General features: G+C 40.6%; 1 pseudogene across 1 annotated transcript; it reads right to left on the reverse strand.

The window, feature by feature from the left end:
* Window positions 1-357: 357 nt before the first annotated feature.
* LOC149848501 (UDP-glucosyltransferase 29 pseudogene) lies at window positions 358-1,821 on the reverse strand (annotated as a pseudogene). Its single transcript, XR_016431574.1, has one exon. The product of XR_016431574.1 is annotated as a UDP-glucosyltransferase 29 pseudogene (transcript).
* Between the last annotated feature and the right edge of the window lie 4,880 nt (window positions 1,822-6,701).

Genomic DNA, 6,701 nt, shown 5'->3' on the forward strand with positions numbered 1-6,701 from the left:
TTGGACCCATTTGTTGTCAAATCCAAAGGAACTTGATCTTGGACTGGTAGTTAACATGTATAAATGATCATCATTTACTTTAATTTGCGTAATAAAAGGTCAATCATATATATCTATGCAAGTATTCCCATGTGCACATACGTATTAATAAATGCAAAGTCAAGATCAAGGTCCAAAGCCCAATACAAATCCAAGCGCGAGTCTAAATCCAAGTACAAAACTAAAACCATAGCTAAAATTGAAATCAAGTCCTCACTTGAGCTCGACTCTTCCATTCAAGCTTGTTGAAATATATTTGAATTGAATTTAAGTGAAAAAATTTCTCCCAAACAATACAAAGGACTAAACATAGGAGCTGGCAAATCAAATTCTTTTCACGGTTCAATCACATAATATAAAATTTAAGACAAATACAACAACAAATACATCCACATAAGTTCATATTTCTTCGCCTCTGGTTACTGTTTTTTCCCCAGTGCACATCTTCTCCATCTCTCTCAACAACTCATCAATCCCTCCTTCACCCTCATCTTTGATCTTTCCTGCCATTTCCTTTGCTCTTTCTCTGATCTCCTCACCCTCTTTATTCACCATCACTCTTCTGATACCTTCAGCCACTTTCTCTCTCTTAAACTCTCCATCTCTCTCCCTTTCCACCTCTACTCCAAGACCCAACTCCCCTGTCACCAGCCTTGCATTTATGGGCTGGTCAGTATTCAGTGGAAGGGCTATGAAGGGCACCCCACATCCCATCCCTTCACAGAGAGACCCCCACCCACAGTGAGTGAGAAACCCACCAGTAGAAGGATGGTTCAGTATTGCAGCTTGTGGTCCCCAACCCCTCACCACAATCCCCCTATCCTCAATCCTCTCCAGGAACCCAACCGGCAGCACTCTCTCCACCATCCCTTCCTCTTCTTCAACCAACCTAATCACCCATATGAAACTCTGCTCAGACAGCTCCAAACCGAATGCGATCTCTGTCATCTCCTCCTTTGACATGAAGTACTCGCTACCAAACGATACAAAAACCACCGAAGAGCTCTCCTTTCTGTCAAGCCACTCTGTGAATCTGTTGTGTGGAGGCTGCTGATGAGTTTGGGGGACGAGAGTGCTGACGGGAATGAGCTTCTTCCCCGTTTGCTTCAGGAAATAGTCGAGAAATTTCGCTTCAAGCACTCGAGCTGTTTTGATGGCGAAGATGGTGTGAGATTTCTCTATGTTTCCGAAGAACGCATCCACGATTTCGATGTCGTCGGCCTTTTCGTTGATCATTCTATGGGTTCTTTGCGATTCGAATGGATGGAGTTTGATGCTTTCAACAGTAGAGTTGCTAGGATCGAAGGTGGTGCCTCTGCTCGAGAAAGAGCTTAATAAGCAGATACACGAGGCGTTAGAGGTTACGAATTGCACGGTGTGGATGTTGAGCTCCGAAGCCAATGAAGAGGCCCACGGTGGGAAGAAATCGTGGATGAAGAAGTCGGGATTTAGAGTTGTGAGGATGGTGGTGAGTGCAGGCTTGCAGGCGTGGACGGCCTTCTTGAGCAGAGGCATGAGATGGAAAGGAAGGGAGGAGGTGGAGTCGTAGTGAGAGGGAAGGCCCGGGATTGGTGGGAGCTGGATCTCGATAGTCTCGATCCATGAGTAGCTCCCTTGCTGCAGTTTCTGCTTGAGGGATGAGAGATTGGATGAGGTCGAGCAGAGGTGGACTCGAAGGCCTCTGTCGTGGAGCCGCTGGGCTAACTCCAAGTATGGTGTTATGTGACCAATTGCTAGCCATGGCAGCATCAAAACATGAGGACGGAGCTTTTTCTCTTCCATGATCCGCAGAGAGAGAGAGAGAGAGACCTTCCACTTCTTGGTGGGTGCTGAGATTTTGTTTTGGGGTCCTTATAAAAAGCCCTGTATTTGTAACTTTTTAAATGAGTCTAAATGGTTCGGATTTGGGTCGGATTTAGGCATTACTAAGTCCGACTTAATCAGGTGTGACCTAATCAGATTCGAATGACAAAATCATACTCCTATCCGACTAGCTTAAGACCCGGTATTTACACAATCAGGTTTGAATGCAAAACATAATTTCAAACCCAGATTCAATTCTTAATCAGATTCAATTTTTACTACCAAACCTGCTTATTGGACTTGGATTCCGGTAGGGTATCAGGTTGCACCCAAACCCTTTTACATCCCTAGTTGGAGAGAGAGAGAGAGAGAGAGAGAGACGTGTTAGATTGGATCATCATGCAACTGAACAAAATGAATAGTTTTCGTGTTCTTTTGTTCTTTCTGTGTAACCTTTTGTTTTTTAATAAACAGATTGATCGGCGTACTGTTGCTTTTCATTGCCGATAAGGATTCAATGGCCTCTTAAGTCATACCCTTTCAATCTTGCATTCACGGGCTACGTGAAAACAGTATCCTGAAATAGGGGTACGTACGTCTGCTCCTTTCAAAATGATTCAATTTGCTTGAGAATCAGAATCTCATAGTCTCGTGATTTTTTTGAATCTCAAGCAAATTAGAAAGTAGCAAATGAGATTCACTTTCTCACAGCCTAACTTTTTATGTTTGTTGCTTATACGAATCAGATTCACTTTCTCATTCAAATGAGAAAGTAATTCAGAGTGATCCAACCAAACATGCCCTAGGTATATTCTCCTCAAGACTACCCACTTAGATAAAAGAGATCCAAACTGACCCCTATATCCGAACATGGATCTCATCATTTGAAATAGGATGGGTTCCATCATACATTTAATCTTAGCCATCCAATCAACAGCTAGGATTGAATGTATGATGGTACCTATCATATTTCAAATGATAGGATCCGTGTTGCCTATATCGGGTTTATTAGAATCGTCCTTACTTTAAGGGAATCTTTGATTCACCCCCACATGAGAATTTTTCTCACAGTTGTGAGAAAAACGATTCTCATTTGTTCTTTCTTCTCATGCAAAGAAACATGAAAATGTTTGAAAATGTGATTTTAAATCACATTTGAGGTAAATTTACTCACATCAAATCACGTATTCCACCTTGTGATTTGAAATTGTATGACTCGAATGCATGTTTGGTTGCATGGGATGAGAGTAAATTCGCCCTAAATGTGATTTCAGATCACATTCTCAAATTTTTTCATGTTTGTTTGCATGAGAAGAAAGAACAAATGAGAATCGTTCTCACAACCATGATAAGACAATTCTCGTCTATAGCCAACCAGATCACGTGATTTCGAATCACAATAAATCGGACAAATTGATGCAAACTACAATAGGAATATACATGCCCCTCACATAATTGATATCACAGTCAACAAATAATGTTTAATATGCCAGATTGACAGCTGTTGCTTTTCATATCTGGGTCACTTGATGGGCTCATCTCCCTATTGAGTCAAACCCTGAGTGGGCTCGCCAACACCCAAGCTTTTACTGAGCCCACCAGTTAAAGGCATCTGCACAACCAGTGAGAGTCGAACTTCTTGCTTCTCACTTCACTCACATCGCCCCATGCACCTGCCTCACTCTGGTAATTGTGATTGGAATACCTGAGCTAACTAGTATTGGGGCAATCATGTCCGAATTTTGGCCTTTTAAGTAGGTTCCGGCCTAATCTTCCTGCACACATAAAACTGGATTTGGATCTAACAAAACAGAACTTGGGTCAACTCTTCTTTTGTAAGAATGTAAACATATCTAGAGCTCTTTGGATGCAAATTGGATCCAGACAAGAAATGCTCAAAACTAGATCCTACTACAACGAGGCTTTTGAGCCTGCTACCTCACGGGACCATAGTTACCATGAAGCTAAATGGATTCGAGTGGGAAGCGAAAAAATAAATAAATATTTACATGAAAAACAAAAAAAAATGAGAGAAAGCTAGTGGGAAGCGCATTTCCCACAAGTGAGAAGAGTGCTTTTCATAAAGGGGAAGCGAGCTTCCCCTTTTGAGGGAAGTGTTGCGCTTCCCCTTATACAACGGGTGCTTCTCTGGTAACTATGCACCAGTCATCTTCTAATTAATTAGGGTTGGGTCAAGTGGGTCCAGTCCAAATTTTATTTGTAGCAAACTCAAGCCGGCCAACAGACAACTGGGGATTAAAGAATGGCTAGTGGGTGGAACAATGGATCCACTTTTCAGGGGGCTCCAAAAGTTTTAAAATGAGACTGTGTGCATCACATGTTAGCTCATCACGACACGTCACCGTCACCGTTCTTCCATGTGATGGACTGCACCAAGCACCTTGGCTGGATCAATGCTGTCAGTATCGGAATCGGTAAAAATAATAATTTTAAGTTATTTTTTATATTTATTAAAATATAGCCTGTTCAGTTTAGTATCGTATCGATTTTTTAGTGATACGATGTGTATTCGGTGAATTCAGGCCCGTAAGCACCGATACTGACAACACTGGGCTGGATAATTTACCTCTCAGGTGGGTCTCACAAAAATTTTCAGAGCCATTAATATTGTATTAACTGTACATGTTGCCTTTCTCGCAGTTATTACAAACTGGATCTTCTATCAACAACTGTTAGGTTGACCATGGTCAAACACAGACTATGGTTAACTAATCACAAAAATGCCTTTCATCAAATAGTTGTTAGTAGGGGGTGTCAACGGGTCAGGTTTATCCGGATCAAACCCTATAGAGTCCGGGTATGGTGACAAATAAGAAGACCCGATTAAGACCCAGGTATAGTTTGTGAAATTTAATACCAGACCTGGGCCGGACCTGAGTTTCGATTAAGACCCAAAGTTTTTTTATGTAAATTTTTTTTTTATTATTTTACCGAGTATGGTCCGAGATCTGGCTCATGTAGTTTTTATCGGGTCCGATATGATTTCTCTTATAATAGACCCGGTTTTGAACCCGATACCATGCCTGAACATCCGATACAAGTCTGGTTCCACCAGGGTCCGAACCAAACCCGGCCCATTGACACCCCTAGTTGTTAGTGCATTATTTGTTTATAAATTAGTCCCTACCTTATTTATACTTTACAAATTGGCCCAACTGGAAAGGCAGGACCATCGATTTGTCTACTTTAACGGCAGGGACCAATTTAAACTCTTATTTATAGTTGAACAGTAAACTTAAAAATAAGTTGGACCTAACCTAAGCATCTCAACCTTTATTTCTTTAAACTTGCTGAAATCCAATAAAGCGCTAGGGAAAAAGAAAAAAAATGTAGAAAGCTTTTCCTTTATGTAAAAGTCGTTGGTACTCTTTAGATGAGAGGGGCAAAACTTGGGTTTCGATAAACTCATGTTTTGCTTAAAAACTTAGGCCCCGTTCAGGCAAAATCAAGTTTTTGAAGAACCTGGTTTCGCATAAAACTAAGTTTTTGGCAAACCAAGTTTGCCAAAAACTTAGTTTTGATAGTGTTTGGATGACAAAAAAAAGAGTTTTATCCAAACAAAGTAAAAAAAGTAGAAAAAGGGCTAACCATTTTCTGGCCAGCCTTTGGTCAGAAAATGGCTGAGATGGTATCAGCCACCAGCTGAAAAATGGTTGTGATGGTAGCAGCCACTGGCCAGCAATTTTCCTGACCATTTTTGGATCGGTGACTAGCAAGAAATGGTCGAAAATCTCAAAAAGAAAAAGCATTAAAAGACTACAAAAAAAAAGTGGAATAACTTCAGAACATTTTTCAGACAGCCACCTATGAAAAAATGGTCGGGCTGGTGTCATACTGGCTGGGCGGAACCAGCATCGCCATCTTCTGACTGAATCCTTTCTCATATGGGAATGTCATATGTACGGGTGTCTCGAGTCGGGTTTGACTCAGACCCGACTTGTACCAAACCCTATAGGGTTAAGGTTTGGTGATAAATAAGAAGGTTTGATTAGTATCAGGGTCGGACCTGAAGGGTCTGATTAATATATGGAGTGTATGGCTTGTGAAATTTCATACCAGACTCAGGCTTGATCCGAGTTCCGACTAAGATTCGTAAATTTTCAATGTAAAAAGGATAAAAAATTATTATTTTACCAGGTGTAGTCCATGTCTGGTTCGTGTATTTCTTATAGGATCTGAGAATGGTTTCCCTTATGGTGGGTTCGAATGGACCCCAAATCAGGTCTGGGCCTGGTTTTACTTGAGTCTGAGCCAAACCCGACCTATTGACATCCCTAGTCTTATGTATGGGTGAGGGAGTCTTGATTTAACTTGGTTACCTCTTGTTCATGGGTTATAAAAATGAAAAATGAACGTATTGTACAACAAAAATGATGTGTTTCTCGGAAAACCCTATAATTTTCAAAAATCTGCACAATGTTCATAATCGCAAATGTCTAACTTTAAAATGATTATTTTTACCTTTCGCACAATGGATCTCATGAGGTTCATCTGATATATCAGTCCACTCATCGGCTATCACAAGCACTCACTTAAATATAGATTCACATGTTTTTTTTGTTGTGGGTCTCACAAAGTTTGCATAAACAAATTTGTGAACCTCTTGTTAAACTGAAACCTAGAAATTTATCGCATATATAACATGAAATTCATGAGATATAGTGTGAACCTCAAGTTAATATATCATAACATCACAAATATTGTAATAAATTCGCATATATAACACGAACTTCGCAGGATATAATGTGAACTTTCTATGATCCTCAAGGAGATCCACAAAAATATGGGGATATGCACAAATAATTGTTAGAAGGGAGCCCTTGATCCCTGCAGAGATC

This window comes from Nuphar pumila, chromosome 1 (assembly GCF_984573655.1).
Source record: "Nuphar pumila chromosome 1, dmNupPumi1.hap1.1, whole genome shotgun sequence".
NCBI classification, from domain to species: Eukaryota; Viridiplantae; Streptophyta; class Magnoliopsida; order Nymphaeales; family Nymphaeaceae; genus Nuphar; species Nuphar pumila.